This window comes from Suricata suricatta, chromosome 6 (genome assembly GCF_006229205.1).
Source record: "Suricata suricatta isolate VVHF042 chromosome 6, meerkat_22Aug2017_6uvM2_HiC, whole genome shotgun sequence".
In the NCBI taxonomy this organism is placed as follows: Eukaryota; Metazoa; Chordata; class Mammalia; order Carnivora; family Herpestidae; genus Suricata; species Suricata suricatta.
In genome coordinates this window covers 130,759,922-130,778,271 of record NC_043705.1, presented here as the reverse complement: position 1 = coordinate 130,778,271, position 18,350 = coordinate 130,759,922, and the positions used below count along the sequence as shown (strand labels likewise).

Here is an 18,350-nt window from a genome sequence, read left to right as displayed (position 1 = left end):
AAAAAGTCATGCCTTCAGACCAGGAAAGCCTAGTAATACTGATCTGAGGAATTTTAGAATAGCTATGTCCCAGTGGTTTCTCTGTTTCTCACCATTTTGCCACTATTCCAGTGTGGGATGGGTCTATTTGATTTGATGACACTTTGGTGGTACTCAAAGGAAGTGACAGTGTTAAGCTTGTATGGGGTGCCTGAAAAGTTTGTAGTCGGAAGACTAGATTGCGTTCTGTAAAAATGATCACAAGTTCTTTCTCTCCCTTGTATCCACATCTTTTTGTCATGTATCAATGAACAGGGTCTTACTCTGACTTTGGGCTTGTACCTATATCTTGCTTTATCCAAAGGGATCACAGCCAACAGGATGTACACAGTGGACTCAGGATGACGCTTGTCTTCTTTCTTGCTTCTTTTAAGAACATTGTGAACGAGTTAAGGTGAAAAGGCTCAGGCTAACATACTGAAGAATGAAAGGTATATGACCCAATTACCCTCGCTGCTCCAGCTGAAAGCCAGCCAACCCTAACTGAGTGGCAACTGACAACAGAAACCTGAGAAGAACAGCTACCCAGCTGAGTCCAGTGAAATAGTCAACTGCAGAATCAGGAAGTAAGTAAATGACTTAGGTTTTCAGCCACTAAATTATGTCATGATTTGTTACTTAACAAAAGCTGATATACACTTTATGTTCTATCTTTATGGAGCATTTAGTGTTCTCTATATATGATTACATTCTTCTTTGTTTAAAATATTCCCTTCTTTGGAATTATCCTAGCCTTGCCGTTTTACCTTGTTTTACTCATTCAATTCCCTACCTTGTTCTGTCTCTGTTCTCTATACCCTATTCAAAAGAAAGTCTATATTAGTTTATTTGTTTTTAACTATAACATAAGCATAATAAGAGAAAAAAATAAATGATTTAAACTACTAATAGATACAAGAAAAAACTATTAAAACTTATTTTAAATATGAACTATAAAGGAAAAATAGATATAATACCTAGAAATTAAAGAAATAACAATTTCTTTCATATATTATATGTCATTGATATCAAAAATTGGGAAATATCTGCAAAGTGCTTTTTCATGTAATAATAGAGCCTATAGCATTTTGGACATTAGCATATCTATATCTACTTATTTATTTTTAAAGGCATTCATAGTATTTTATTAAATGCATCTCAATATTTGTATTTAATAATAATAGCTAGGCTATTTCTAAGTTTGTTACATCTATGGCTTTGTGAGTGTGGTAACTGAAATATATTTTTAGTTTGTTATGTATGTGTATGTGTGTTTATGCGTGTGTGTGTGGTTTTGTATTGCCTTTCAAAATAGTGTGTCAAGAAGTGTCCTTATGAATACATCTTGTATAACTTGTGAGACTATATTTCTGGAATAACTTCCCTAAGAACTGAAATTACTTTATTAAAAGATTTCTTGGGGTGCCTGGGTGGCTCAGTTGGTTAAGCATCCGGCTTCAGCTCAGGTCATGATCTCACCGTTTGTGAGTTCAAGCCCGGCATTGGGCTCTGTACTGACAGCTAGCTCAGAGCCTGGAGCCTGTCTTCAGATTCTGTGTCTCCCTCTCTCTCTGACCCTCCCCTGCTCATGCTGTCTCTTTCTCTCTCTCAAAAATAAAAATTAAAAAAAAGACCTCTTACTTTATCATAGAACTTTTTGTATTTATACCCTGTTTTATTGCAATCAATCACTGAGAGATCTGGTAATTCCTTTACAACAGGGTTATTAATATGAAGTAGGTACTTTACAAATATTTTGAAATTTTGCCATTAAGTGTAAAATCCATTTATAATATGAACTATAATGTAGTCACCAATGGTAAAAACGTTTTCAATTTACACAAGCAAAGAAATATGCTTTAAACAAATTATATAGCAAGCAGACTAAAATGTATTAGTTGAGATTGTACACTATGTTTTTTCAAGTGGAGAAAGTTTTTAGTTTCTTAATATGTATTACTTGTACATGAAAATAACAATAAAATATACCATTCTGAACAGTTCATTTAAAGAAAAGAATTTTCTCATTTGGTAATCACAAAAAGTCATATTATTTTGGGGAAAAACACATAAACACACACATATTTCTGTAGCATTAATACAGCCTTTCTAGAAAATTTAATTTCTACAAATATCAATTTGTAAAGCTATGGGTTAAGACTTAATAGTCACTTTCCTCTTAAGCTCTTTCATTTGGTTCCCTCTTTGTTTCACATCTATTTTCTTTTATGTGCTATATCTTTTACTTGCTATCAAAAAATAAAATAAGTTCTTATAAAGAATAAACAAATAAATAAATAAATATTGAATCATACCTATGGTTCATTTATATTCCTTTCATATTTATAAATACCTTGATATTTGACTCCATTCAATGGAAATGTGCCTGGGGTAAATATATCACAAAAAGATAGGGTGATATACTCCAAATATTCTAGTTATCCAAAAAAGTAAACTTCAAATATAAATATTATTGATATAAATATATATTTCTATGCAAATGATATAAGAGTCAGAATGAACATGAATTCCTTTAGCTCCCTGGCCATTCAAATGAATCTAAATTTAATTATAGGAAATCAACCTGTTTGGACAACTGTTTTCCATCATTACAAATGATCTATTTTTTTCACATTACAGTTAGTCATATTACCACAGCTATCCCCCACTTGTATTATATCTTTATTTTATTTTAATTTTATTATACTTTGTTATTTTATTTTATTATTCTATCATATTTGATTATTTAATTTTAATTTTAATTTTAATTTTATTCTCAAGTTAGTTAACATACAGTGTAGTCTTGGCTTCAGGAGTAGAACTCAGTGATTCATCTCTTATATATGACACACAGTACTCACCCTGAAAAGTACCCTCTGTAAAGCCTGTCATCCATTTAACCCCCACCCATGCCCCCATCCCCTCATCAACCCCCAGGTTTGTTCTCTGTTTTTAAGAGTCTCTTATGGTTTACCTCCCTCTATTTTTGAATCTTAGTTTTGCTTCCTTTCCCCTATGTTCATCTGTTAAGTTTCTCAAATTCCACATATGAATGAAATCATATGATACCTGTCTTTCTAGTTCCATCCATGTGCTGCAAATGGCACGATTTTGTTACTTTTCACTGCCAAGTAGCACTATGAACATTGGGATACATCTGCTCCAATGCATCAACACTTATGTATCCCTTGGGTAAATTCCTAGCAGTGCTACTGCTGGGTCATAAGGGAGTTCTATTGCTAGTTTTTTGAGAAACCTCCATACTGTTTTCCAGAGTGGTTGCACCAGTTTACATTCCCACCAACAGTGTAGGAGGGTGCCCATCTCTCCACACCCTCGCCAGCATCTATAGTCTCTTGATTTGTTCATTTTAGCCACTCTGACCAGCGTGAGGTGATACCTCAGTGTGGTTTTGATTTGTATTTCCCTGATGATGAGTAATGAGCATTTTTTCTTTGGAAATATGTCTATTCATGTCTTCTGTCCATTTCTTCACTGGATTATTTGTTATTTGGGTGTTGAGTCTGTAAGTTCTTTACAGATTTTGGATATTAACCCTTTATCCAATGTCATTCAACAAAATTAGAGAAAATGGGACATTTAGGCAAAACTACAATACAGAACTTGAATGTGTTGCCTGATGCTTCTTCCTCCTAAAGAGAGCCATCCTAATATTTCAGAGAATAAAGCTCTTCTGTTTCCTCCCTTCATTCTTCCCACCCCACCTTATCTTCCTCCTTTCTCCAGCTTCTTAATCTTCCTCCCCGCCCCTTCTTCCACTTCTCTTGTCCCCTTCTCCCTCTCTTTTCTCCACTGTGCTTCTTCTTTCTCTCCTCTTCTTCTCCCTTGAAGAAATGGGCATCTGGATAGGCAGGTGGATATTCAGTGTCATTTATTCATAGAAGTATTATACTTTTCTGAGAATAAATGGAATACTTTTGATCTGAACTAGATCTTTTAGTCATAAAATTAAAACCATTTAATAGAGTTTTGTGTTCTATTTGCTCATTTTTTAATGTCTCTTTAATATTCCTATAATAAGTTCTTGCAAGATCTTTAGTAGGTAAATTAACTTTAATTTGGTAAACTGCATTTAGAGAACTTCAAGAAACTGTTCTTTTCTATGAAGTTTTCCCATTATTGTAGAGCAAGAAAACCACTATTCTTTTGTATAAAGACGTCATGTAATACTTTATAAGACTGTGATATACTACATATTACAGTATATATGAACATAAACAGACATACACAGCACATAAAACACAATGGCCTGCATACATAATGTATTGCAGCATTCAGGATTATGTTTAATTTTTTTGTGTTTTTTATTTATTTTTGAGAGCAGGGGAGGGTCAGAGAGAGAGGGAGACACAGAATCTGAAGCAGACTCCAGGCTCTGAGCTGTCAGCACAGAGCCCAACGCAGGGCTCAAACCCCCGAACTGTGAGATCATGACCTGAGCCCAAGCTGGCCACTTATCCGACTGAGCCACCCAGATGCCCCATCAGGATTATGTTTAACTATGAGAAACAGACACCCCAAAGTGACCATAAACAAAACTCATCTCCCATGTACTCATGTAGATAAATATAGGCGAACTAAGAAAGGTTTAGCAACTTTGCTCCCCAAAAGTCCTCACACATAAAGATGTCTTCTAGTTTATGGTCTGTCATCCTTATGATGTAATCCTTGTCTTAATGGTACAAAATAGCAGTATATGTCAACCCATTACAGTAACATTGCATGATGCAGGAAGGAGGAAGGAAAAGAAGAAAAGTCACAAAGGATGCATTGTGTCTATTTTAACAAAGGCTCCAAAGCTGTTCAACCAATATTCCTGCTTTCTTATCAGCACCTAAAACTAGCCACATGGCCATATCTGTCTTCACACACACACACACACACACACACACACACACACACACACACCTGGAAATCCAGTCTTATTATGAGAAACTAAATGCAGAACTAAAATGTAAGGTTCTATTACTGTATGGAAGAGTGCTGGTTGATATCACTGGGACTATAGTATTTACTAAATGATACCGATTCATATTTATTTTATAGCCTGAGAATGAATTCCGGGGTAACATTATAAGATTGTAGATCAAGTTCTACATATTAAAACTTCTTTACTTTTACACATAATTGGCGCTACTTTTTATTTTCATGAGAGTTTTAGGATATCACAAGTCACTATGGACTCATTTGACATGTAACAACCTAAGCCTCAACTTCAGCAATTACTTGTTAATTATTAAGGCTGCCTTGAACCTCCCCACAAGATGATCCTTAAGTGTGTGGCCAAGTGAAATTTTGTGTTGGCGTGCTCAGCTGAATAGAAAGTCTAGGAGTAGGAAACAAACAAGGAACACATTTGAAATTAAATGATAATCTTTATCTAGACTTCTGTTTCACATGAGAAGATTGCTCCTGTAGATATGCATGCCACCTAACATAGGGCTTTTTCACTAAGTCTGCTTTCGAACACATGAAGATTGTTTCAACAGTGAAGTGGTCCAGCAAATGATGTTTAACTAAACCTGGATAAAAGTTGGCCCGTGTACTGTTTATGCTATTGCTAAAGCATTCAATATGCTGTCTCACCTCCACAGCATACATAATTTGTGTTGGGATTGTTTACATCACAACTAACTTAACATGATTAGACTGATAATTCATTTACAATATATGCACTCAAGTTTGGAACCAGAAGTGTTGTTTTTTATTTTTATTTATTTATTTATTTTTTGGTCTTTATTTTATTTTGAGAGAGACAGAGAGTAAGTGGGGAAGGGGCAGAGAGAGAGAGACATGGAATCTGAAGCAGGCTCTAGGCTCTGAGCTGTCCACACAGAGCCCCACGTGGAGCTTGAACCCACAGACTGTGAGATCATGACCTGAGCCGAAGTCAGACACTCAGCCAACTGAGCCACCCAGGCGCCCCACAAGCAGTATTCTTTATGCCTTGAATAGAACACTGATTTCCCTTCACCTCTCAAGCACTTCCAGTCAAAGATGACCTGTGATTAGACTCCAGACTCCTTATCATTCTCAAGACTCTGATTCACTGATTCATTGTGGATAAATCCCATTATCGTCTCCAAGTGGATGGCTACAAATGGAGTGCAGTCTTAAACTGAGATGTCTGATTAGACTCACACATAATCACAGCAATATCAAGAGAATAAAATGCAGGAAGATCATAGAAAATGTCTTGTGTCACATTTGGATATACATAGAAGTCGTATCTGTGCCTCATAATATTTATATTGCCTTTTAATAATGCAAATACATACAAGGAAAAGAAAACAAAGAAATGAGGGTGCCAAAGTAGAAAAAATGTATAAGAAAGGCCAGCAAAACCAGAGCCAAGAGGTAGTATAATATAGATTACTTTGTGTCCCTTTCTTTTATTCACCAGTGTTATTTTCTCTACTGAAACAGTCTTTTATAATTTAATGAATAAGTATAACAATATAAACATGAGTAACACACTATGAAAATGGAATTTTAAATATAGCCATTCAATGTGTCACTTAGGATCCTATTTTATAAAATAGCTACTTTTGTCATTCTTAGGCTTCCTTGGAGAAAACATATCTTGCATTTCCTCTGTCTACATCCAGAAACCAAGCATTTAACATTTTTATTGGTAACCAACGGTTATAAATAAAACTGTGTGTGTGTCCACTCTTCTCAGACTCCTCATACATGGGTGAAAAATTCAGACCTCACTTTTATAGAAGTTCCATTCTCCAAAAAAATACACAATGAGATATGGGTACTACTGAGTCATTGGAAGCAATAATTAAACTTTTTTTTTTTTGGTGTTTGAGTTGCTTATCTCTACTATGTAATTATTTTGCTACAAGAATATTTAATAAGGAGACATTTTACAACTAAAGTTATACTTGGAATCATGGAAAACACAACATAATTACTTGAGTTTGAAATCATAGTTAGAAAGCCAGAAGGAATCATGGAAAGCACAACATAATTACTTGAGTCTGAAATCATAGTTAGAAAGCCAGAAGAAAATTGTCCTGATTCTCTAAAAAGACATACACAGGAAAATTGCAAAAAAAAAAAAAAAAAAAAGGCAGGAAGTCACTGATTTTTGAAGGTATATTTGGACCATATTTTTTTCCGACAAGCCAGGATTTGAATGCCTACTATTAACTAACTGTCTTAACTTTGAAGAAATTATCAAAAATTAAAATACTAATTTTGGAATGTAATTATTATATGAACCATTTTTTCACAATTTTCCTGATTATATAAAATGTTTGAGTTTTTAGTATTGTTTTTTACAATGGGATCCTGAGTTTAACCACAACTATAATAAATCATCTTTTATCATAGTAGCTGTGATTTCTTTCTCAATGGGAGATGAACTGATTTTCTTAGAATCTTAAATCAAAGGATAAACATCATAACTTAAACTAATCTGCTGACTACATTCTAGATGTATCAAATAGTGAATTAAAATAATTTTAGGAAATAATTTTTTAAGACAATTGAAGTGGCGATAAATATCCATAGTTTGGTATTAATATGTGGATATTCTTTTGTTTATATTTTTTTCTTTTTTTTCAAACCATTAACACTTTCTTTAACAAAAGCAATAACTGGGACATTTCTAGAGTTTATAGTATATTTGTCATAAAAATAGGGAGTTCTCAAAAATATATATTAAAAATACAAAGTCTATGGGCTAAGGTACACAGAAAATTTGTTTTACATTTCAGTTACCCAAAACAACTTATGGTCTCCTCCAATTGCACACAGTGGGGGAGTTCTATTCCAGGAAAGGCCAGATCCGATGACTACAGAGCCAATGAGGACAGGCTGAGGGTGTCCTAACTGTTGAGTTTCAAACTCCTTTGCCATTTTGCCAGGACAATCAGAGGTTGCAAACAAGTTCTCATTAACTGTAGACCACCCAAATAAGCAGGCTTGATCCATGTGGACAGGTCTCTTATCTTGAGGCTAACTGGTTCCAGTAATATCCCCAGTTAACCAATCATTTCCTGCAACTGCTCCAACTCTGAGGGTGTTTTTGAAGCACCAGTGGGCTGGCATTAATGGCATGTGTTTTGATTCAAGAGATAAAATACCATGTTGAGCCAAAAGATCATAAAACCACATTATCCCATTCTTTTCTGCAACCATCAGCTTAAAAGTTCTTCAGGATGCCAGCACACACTCATTCCAGGGGAATGAAGAAGGAAATGAGCTGTCTGCGTTCCTTCCAAGTTCCAAATCCTGAGGTCTGATCATCACTCACACTTGCAATTTCCTGACTCTCTTTGGACTCAAACACCAAACGATTAATGAAATCAGAATGGCTCTCTAAAACCTTGTATTCATTTTAATTTTGAAGATCTGAAGTCAATAACCTCATTTTCATATCAGCAGCTGAAGTACAAAATTTGATTACTGGAGGCAATGAATCAAGTCTAGTTTCTGGGCTCCAAGCTATGCCCATTGACCCTGACACCATGCTGAAATGTTCGTAGTATTTTATACTGAATTCCTTCAATGTCTACTTGATCCTCCTGAACTGTACATGTGTCAGTGACAACATAATTACTGCCACCATATGCAATTAAGGTTTCCTGAATCTCCCCTTTCAAAGGGGTTAAATTCTACCACATACACATAATCTTCACAATCCACAGTTTAGGCAGAATTTCTTGTGGCATCTTGCTTCATCTTGTATGTTGATATTTGAACAGTTGTAAAAATAAAACAGCCTTCTACTAGACAAGGTCCTGAAACAGGGGGATCAGGGTATTTATATATTTTTAAAATCCCCCTTTATTCAGTTTAAAATCCTCAGAATAAAATCCCCTTATTCTGAGTTTCATTAGAATAAAAATAATGAAACATATAATATATACCTAAATTATGATTTTACTATTATGTGTGTGCTTGTAGTAAATGGAGAACAGTAAAAAACAACAGCCACACACACACACACACACACACACACACACACACACAGCATGTTAATTCAATGACTGGAATATTACAAGGGAATATTTTACAAAATAAGGACATTGGCTTAGTTTTAGATTATGAAGTCAAGTCCACAATTAAAACAGTAGAATAATGTAAAAAATATTTTTAACACTTCTGTAGATTTTTAAGTCCACAACATTCAGTTTATTGCCACATTCCTTTTATTCTAGCAATTGTGCATTTTGTTCATACAAACAAAACAGAACAAAACTATACAATACCATCAATGAAAGGTTATAGGATTTACCTCTAGAAAATACTTTCAGATAAATAAATCAGCATCTTAGCTTTAAAACTAGCCTTCCACCAAAGGAGTTGCTATCCTTCAAGGGAATTGTGGTTTTTTTCAATCTTAAAAAAACAAAGCTTAAAAATTAAATATATGTGTATATATTCACAAGTATACTTTACAAATACACTTTAGAGCAGATAGCAGAATTTATCAAATCATTCTCACAGAATGAGTCTAGGTCATTGTAAAATAAGGTATATTTTACCTCACATGGGAGATGGCACTTTGCAGTTGTGATTAATTTAAGGATCTTGAGCTAGGAAGGTTATCCTGGGTTATCCATGATGGCTAGATACAATCACAAAGGTCCTTGTAAGAGGGAGCCAGAGTGTCAGAGTCAGAGAAGGTGATGTGAGGATGGAAACAGAGGCTCGAGTCATATGGGGACACAAGCCAAGGAAAACAGGCAGTCTTACTAAAGGCTGAAAGGAGTTTGCCTCTAGAGAATCCAGAAGGAACATATTTCTGCTGATATATTGATTTTAGTCCAGTGAAACGGGTTTTGGAATTCTGACTTCTAGAACTGTAAGGTAATATCTTTATGTTGTTTTAGTATTGTTTCTTTATGTTGTTTAAAAAACCCTGTTGGTGGTAATTTGTTACAGCAGCAGTGGGAAACTAATACAACTTTAGAGACTAGAATTGACTTGGCTGATGGAGGAGTTTCAAAGGGTAATGATTTCCTATTTTAAATGGACTGTGGCTATCATAATTGTGGAGAATATCTGTTCTAGTGTCTTGCATTAGCAGTTCAGTAAATCTGAATCAAACATACATCTTCCTGCATGTTAATTTGTACTTTAGGTTTCTCATTTATTATAATTCGAGATACAACTCAGTTCCCACTTCTTTATGGAACTTTTCTGATTATTTGTATAGCCTGGAAGAATCCCATGCACAAAACTTTTTTTGTTTGTTTTCTGTTCCATGCTATGTATACATCAATGGCACACCACTCAACACACGTCTTCTGTTACTTTCCATTATACTAGTCTATTTCTAAGAACCCAGTCTTATGTCCATGAGGAAAAATATTAGGCACAAATTCCTCTTCTCTTTGATATGGGTCTAGGAACTAAAACTTTTTCCTTCTTCCATTATCTACATTTACTTGCTGGTGTAATAATTAAATTGACATATGACAGATTAAGAGGAAAGAAGAAATTTAATTGTATACATATGAAGGGCCCATGAAGATAATGAAAGCTCAAAGCTAATCAGGCAATTGGGGTTTATTCACAGTCTTGAGCTAAGGAGGAGAAAGTAAGGGTCTAGAACTTCAAAGGAGAGGGAGAAGATCCAGGTGAAAATAAGAAGAGGAAATGCTTGGTAAACAAATGTATCCTATGCCATGCAGATAAGTCTTCCTGATAGAAATAAAGTTATCTCTGTTAATAGCTGTCTTCTTGGTACAGACTCCCTGTCTAAATCCTTTTATGCAATAAAAGTTTGTCCTGAGTCTGCTGGATCTTCATTGCTTTTGGCTCAAAATAGCCCAAAGGCAAAGTGATGGATTTCAGCATGGCACATTTTGCTCCCTATCATGGATTTTAACTACTGAGCAGAGTTGGTTCTCATTAATACAACTCCTTCATCACATGAATATTGGCACATATTCATTAGAAAAGACAATCTTTAAGCTCTCTACAAGCACCTAGATGATACTGCTTGTTTCAGGTCACATGTAAGAACCCATCCAATTCTTTAAGAATACGTTAGACTTTTTCATGAGGTCTTTATTCTGTTCACCACCCTTTTAGTTTTGGAGACTGCCCACTTTCCCTCATGCTTATTTGATGTATGTAGGTGATAACTACCTCAGATTTCCTGCGTGGTTATTTCTGAAATGAGATCCAAAGGCAAATTTCCAAGAACACAGCGCTCTAAATAGGATCTGGAGTTAGGTATCTCTGAGATCTGTTGGAATAAGGTCTTCGTATTTTGAAAGACAAATGTCTATTTTGCCTTCATTGAGGTTGCTGGCTTTCAGTTTTGAAATGCCAAAGAACTTCTCAATTTAGTAACATATAAATTGATAAACTTACTTGTCCTTTGTTTTTTTTTTTCATCCTGAATCATTTGCTAAATATACCAAACCCATTTTGACCCATTTCCATAGAACATTTCCACATCACAAGAATTTTTGAAATGTTATTTAATGATTTTGAATTTGATAAACATTTTCACAAAACAATGACTTTTAAGTTATTTCTTAAATGTAAAGAGTTATGTTTTCCTGTTATTTATGTCTTTTGCCAAAGTAAGGAGTCAGTTTTTATTTCTGAATAATATACATTGTCACTGTCCAAATATCCTTGGCTTTAACTCTAGAAATTAATAATTGCATTAACCAGATAATAGAGTCAACTTGTATATCCCAAATTAATATTAGAAGCAATAGTTTTTTCATCCTATCTTTTATTGGCTTATCCATGGTTATCAAATTAGCCTGATCCTCAATTTACATTGTACTTTGTAGACATAAGCAATGTCAAATTATTTGTCTTAATTAAATCCCGCCTATCAAAATTAACCTAATTTCTTACTGTCTGTATTCAGCATAGATAATTCAGAGGTTCATTATCTTTTTTGTTACCATATCTCTACTATTTTTAAGCAAATAGTAACACTGCTGGATTTAAATTTACTTCTCAAATGTTGTTTTTTAGCTTTATGTGGATTTTTAAAAATAATAACTCTTTTGAGAATAAGGAATTCCTAACTAGATACAATAATATGGTAGATGTAATCACTATTTTTGATTTCAAGAGAGGAGTAATGTGCTAGGTTTGTATCACACTCTTTTTGATAAATCTAGCATGAGAAGTGCTCTCTGGTAGAATTTTCTATAAAGATGGAAAAATTCTTCTGCACATTCCAGTATGCTAGTCATTAGCTACATAAGACATTGAGCATTTGAAATGTGGCTGGTGTGTAAAAGGCCCCAACATTTTATTTATATATCATTTAATTGATATTCAGGTTCAGATTGTTAGAAGTGCCTTGTGGTTACTGTATTGGAAAATGTGAGTATAGACTAAAGAATCATGAGCTATGGTTTAGATCTGGACTCTTGCTTAAACTTTTATTTATTTAACTAGTTCTGTTAAAGACAGTCATATCTGACTGTCATGTCTGACAGAGATATCAAAGCTTCAATATCTCTATTGAGTCAGTAATAGTTTATTTTTATTTTTTTATTTTTTAATTGAGTATCTGCTAAATCTTGTGAAGTGTATTAAGTTCTGGGGATACAATGATCATTTTGTCAGAATCGGTATCTCTAGAGGAAAATGATGTTAATAATACTATAATTAATTATTGAGCTAAAATTATGAACGAGACTCTGGAAAGAAAGTATAAAATCTAATGAAAGCATATCAGACTAACTAGGTCTAATGGATCTGGAAAACATTTCAGGAGGAAGTGATTTTTGAATTTAGCTTAAAATAAATGTTAAGATATTTCTGTGTGAAGGCAGGTACATCTAATTTGCCATGCACTCTGCTAGTTACTAGACATTCAAAGGGATTTCACTACCCTTAAAAATTATGGGATAATAAACAAACAATTTAAGGATTGAGCTATCGTCAATCCCAAACAAATGTTCCATTAAGTAATCTTTATGACAAAAAATATGATTTTTATGTTCCAACATATTTGGAAAAGCTAGTTTTGACAAAGATACATTTCTATGTGCTGAGAATTATTGGAACCTTGGGTACATTTAAGGTAAAACTTATTGGCACTGTGTATATTGGAATCTTGGGTGTTACAAATCTTGGAGAACAACCTAACTAAAAATTTTTCTCCTAAGCTTTTGCAACCATAGAAAACCTTTATTTTTCTTCTCTTTCTTTTCTTTCTTTTCTTTTCTTTTTCTTTCCCTCTTCCTTCTTCTCATCCCCCACCCCTCCTTAATTCCTCCTACAGCCCCTTTTTTCCTCTCCTTTCCCTTCTCTTCTCTTTCTCCTTCTACCTTCTTCAGTGAGGACTTTTAGTAACATAGTTCCCATCATGGAGTTCTCCAAATATAATTCCCAATGATATTTACATTGATGAAATATGTAGTTTTAAGGTGGGCAATGGAATTCATAATGTGAATCAGCTTAGATAATAAATCTTCTGCTAAGTGAAATTATGTATAATCCATGATAATTGTAAAGCTAATATAATGACAAGACGCAGGAACTATGAGTAGGCATTATGATAGATTGTGTTGCTGATCATCCTATTTAATTGAGAAGAGTAGAGGTAAAAGACCATTTAGGGAGTAAGATGATGAGATCTGTTTTGAATACATTTTATTTAATGCTCCTATAACATACCCAAATGGAAATATCTAGAAAGTCAAAGGAAAATGGGGTCAATCTAGGTCTAGAAAGGAAATTAAAATGGAAAAGGAAATTTGTATTAGGTATATATATTTTAAGATGCTGATAGGATGTCTACATATGTAGAGAAAATATATGAAGAGAAATTCCTGGTAAACATCGAACTTTAAGAGATTCAGGCTATAATGATTTGAGGCAAAATTTAATTTCCCTCACATTACAATTGACTTTGCCTTTTCTTTCTTCTTTCCATCATCTCCCGAGATTCTATCTACTATGTCCATAATTTAGCAAATCATAACATTCCATAAAGATTGTATATTCTTAATAGCTTTATACATAGATGTGGAGTCATTTCTGATGCACCTTCAGATTTTGTGGTCCTTTGAGAGGCATTTAGTGCATTCTTACTGTAAAGGATAATTGATGTTTCTAGGGGTGGATATACTTCTAGCCATAAGAAGCAATTAGTGACCAGAAAGACTCAGAATATATGTAGAATGGATAGTCTAGTAGGGAGGAATAGATTCCTTTACAATATATACAATATATACAACAGCTTCCTGCATCTTGTTTACATTTCATTTTAGGGGCATCTGGTGGCTCAGTTGGTTGAGCATCTAACTTTTGATTGCAGCTCAGGTCATGATCCCACGATTCATGAGATTGAGCCCCAAGTCAGGCTTGATGCTGACAGCTGGGAGCCTGCTTGGGATTCTCTCTCTCTGTGCCCCTCCTCTTGTTCATGCTCTCTCCCTCTCTCAAAATAAAAGGGGTGATAGGCATAGAGGAGGGCTCTCTCTGGGATGAGCACTGGGTGTTATATGGAAACCAACTTGACAATAAACTATAAAAGAAAAAAATAAAAAGAATAAATAAATATTTAAAAATAAATAAATAAACTTCATGTTAGGTTTCAAAGGTTGTGATTCTGAATTCAGAGGTTTCATACTCATGCCAAAACTCAGTATCCATTTGAATTTCAAAATTTGCTTCCAAAAGGTAAAATGCATGCACACATTTAGTTGAAGGATGCCTGCACTGTGGCCAGACCGTCTGCATTTGAATTCCTGACCCGGTACTATGTTTTGAGTTTCCTTGGGAAAGTACTTAATTTTCTTAAATAAATTAAGCTTATTTTATAGCTTTGTTATGAAGCTTAAAATATATTTATTCATACTCTACAGATTTTGTGACATGGTAGAGGATCAATAAATGTTAGTTATTATTTTTATTTTAAACTTTTGCAATCATCAGACTGTAAACTCCTTAAGCAAAGAATGTACTCATATGAGCTTTAATATTTCCAATACAACAATTGTGTCAGGTGCTAACTGGGCATTGAATAAATGTATGTTGAATTAATGAGTGATTGCACAAACATATAACAGAATGATAATGATGAAATTTGAATTTGTGATTATGAAGAAAAAATCATTGAAAAAATGGATGAAGGCATGCCTGGGTAGCTCAGTTGGTTAAGCGACCTACTTTGGCTCAGGTCATGATCTCATAGTTCTTGAGTTCAAGCCCCACGTCAGGCTCTGATGAGCTGACAGATATGAGCCTAGAGCTTGCTTCAAACTCTGTCTCCCTCTCTCTGCTCCTCCCCTGCTCACTCTCTGTATCTCAAAAATAAATAAACATTTAAAAAAGCAAAAAAGAATGAAAATGTGGGTTTACTTAAAGTCTAGGCCTCAATTCAAATCAAAATTAATGAAGAAGAGTATAAAAAGAAAATCAGAGAAGAAATTTAAGCATAGAAATAGGGACCAATATGAGGAATATCAAAAACAATAAATATTTTTCTCAGTATTAGAAAATGTAAATTATTTGTTAAACATCTTATATCTATCCAAATATTTTTGCAAGTGTAATCAATTAAAACAGCAATTACATATCACTATGTACCTATTAGAATGGGTAATCTTTGAAACACTGACAACACCAAATTCTGGTATGGATATGGAAGAATAGAAAATCTCATTCATTGCTGGTGAGAATGCAAAATGGCATAGTCCCTTGAAAGACAGATTGGCAATTTCTCACAAAAGTAAACAGACTTATCTTATGATCAAGCAATCATATTCCTTGATATTTGTCCCAAAGTGTTGAAAGCTTTTGTGCACACAAAAACCTGCACACAGGTGTTGAGGGTAGCATTTTTGATAATTACCAAAATAAGGAAGCAGCCAAGATGTCCATAACTATGTGAATGGATAAATAAACTGTGGTATTTGTGGAATATTAAGGCTAAAACTAAATGAGCTAACAAGTCATGAAAAGACATGGAAGACAATTAGACATGTATTACCAAGCGAAAGAGGCCAACCTGAAAAGGCTTCACACTACTTTATGATTCTAGTAATACGACATTCTGAAAAAGGCAAAGCAGTGGAGATTATATTAACTATGATTTTGAGGCCACTGCAGGCATATAAGCATAGGAATCTTAATATCTTATGTTCTTATTTTTTAATGTAAATAGGTCATGTTGTCATATGCCAGCCAGATGTTTGCTTTTCACTCTTCTGCTTAAAATCAACATACTCTGAAGAAACCTCTAAAGAATGCTTAACGTACAGGAATTTGGAAGTGAGCTACTTGCCAAGAAAAACAAACAAAAAATTTAAAAAAATAAAAAAAAACAGTCCCTAAATTTAGCCCTTGGTAGGCAATAAGCGCAAAAGCAAATCATTGTTGGCTGCTTCGTTATGTAAAGTGGTAAACAATTCCATTGCCACTATTTCTACTGTGTGATAGCCACTTATTCTAGGTATAGATTCTTAACTGCTTGGTAACATTTGGTCTCAGTGCATCTATGCAGAGTTAACATATGTAATAAAAGATAGGAGGAGAGACAGCTGTAGTCTTACAGTTGATTTTCAATAACTGCTTCACTCAGAAAAAATTGAGAAGGAAGAATGGTCATCAAATAAAACTGGACTTTTAAAATCTTCCCATGATTTTTTTTATCTCAGTCTACTCAAATAGATGTGAATTCTTAGTCATTTTGTAAATGAATTTTCAAAAGCCCTGATATTTATGAATAATGATACATTTTTTTTCCTTTAATTTTCACATGATAGCCATCAGTGTCCTGTTTTCCTTTAACTGAGAGATGTATCACTGAAAAATATTTTCTGTCTCTACTATACGTCATGAAGTTCCAGAAATCTTCATGAGGTTTGGGTTATTACTGTATTAATCTGAACACTTCAAAGAGGTGAAGTTTCTGGAGCATGCAAAGGGTACACTGGAAGTCAGTGGGAGATTTCCTCTAACAAATTAATTTAGCAGAAAATCACTTCCCCACTAGGATTGCAAGTATTTAAACTATTTTCTTGAGTAGTCAAAAGCTTTTGAGGATATGAAAAAGACCAGTGTAAAATAGCCAGTCTTGATGATGATAAATGGTAGGTACTGTAACCAGTACATTACTCTGGGATAATTCTGGAAGTATCTTTGCATTGAGTTCTTATTAGTGTCTCTCAGTCTTTAATATCTCATTATTTGGCCATCAGTACTAATTGGGTACTCTTCATCTCTCATTCAAAGATGCCATGACTTTGAATAGGCCAATTAATTACACATTGATTTTCAATGTCACAGATACAACCTAGTAACTTGCAAATTTACCTTAAGAAGTTTGAATAGATGTTGCAAAGTCTACACAATTAAGTAGATCCCAATCTGGGTAACTTAGCAGGGAGTATCTTTATTGATGATAGGTTGATCTATTCTTGGATTTCAGTCAAGATATAATCTGACAAAATGGTTTAAGTTTCCAGAGAACATTTTGGAGTCTTGAAGAACATGTGATTTTGCTTTGAGATATTTGGGATTGCCAAATCTTCCTAAAGGAAGGTTATTTTTTCAGCTTACTAAGGTATTTCCTTAAGTCTGGTAAGTGGATTTGCTAGAAGAGAGAAAAAAATGCTTTAAAATCAAGACAGACTTTGATCACTTAGCTACTCACCCTCCTGCATTGGACTTCCAAGCTTTCCACTTTTCTTTACCTTCATTTCTTCATCTGCTCATGTTATAAGGCTTGTAGACTGCTTGATTCAGGTCCAGCACATAGTAAGTGTCCAAAAGTTTTAATTGAAAATATATGTGTATACACACTCCATTACATGAAAAAAGTATAAACTTTTAGTGAAATCAAATGAATGAATTTTCAATACAAATAAAAATATATATCATGTACAGATACTTATTTGATACTTAATAAATTTCATATGATAGTTTCAAATAAGTGGCGTATTGTGAATGTAAGACAAGCAAGGTTAGAGCTTTATCAATCAATTCAGTTTTCTTAACATGAACCAGAAAATGTAAAGGGATTTAATTCCATGCTGCATTTGATTTAAAATATATTTTCAAGTTATCAAACTCCATGATGCAAATACATTAGAATAAAGCAAACTTATATTTATCCCACTTAGGTATATACATTAATTTACTGTTACTAGGGAAAAAATGTAATGTGTATAACTCATACAAGTTAAACAGACATGAACCATCAACTGAGGGATTTGAAATTACTTTCCAAATCTGGTTTTGGTTCTAATGACTTTTCACTTTCCTGAAATAACAAACTACCTTTTCCTTATACACATATATGCATATTCACATACATGTATACTATATATGTATGCATGTATTTTTTAAATGTA

The 18,350-nt window shown here is 33.9% G+C and overlaps 1 pseudogene; it reads right to left on the bottom strand.

Annotated features, from left to right (window-relative positions):
- Window positions 1–7,758: 7,758 nt before the first annotated feature.
- On the bottom strand, window positions 7,759–8,736 carry LOC115293596 (annotated as a pseudogene).
- Window positions 8,737–18,350: the final 9,614 nt, after the last annotated feature.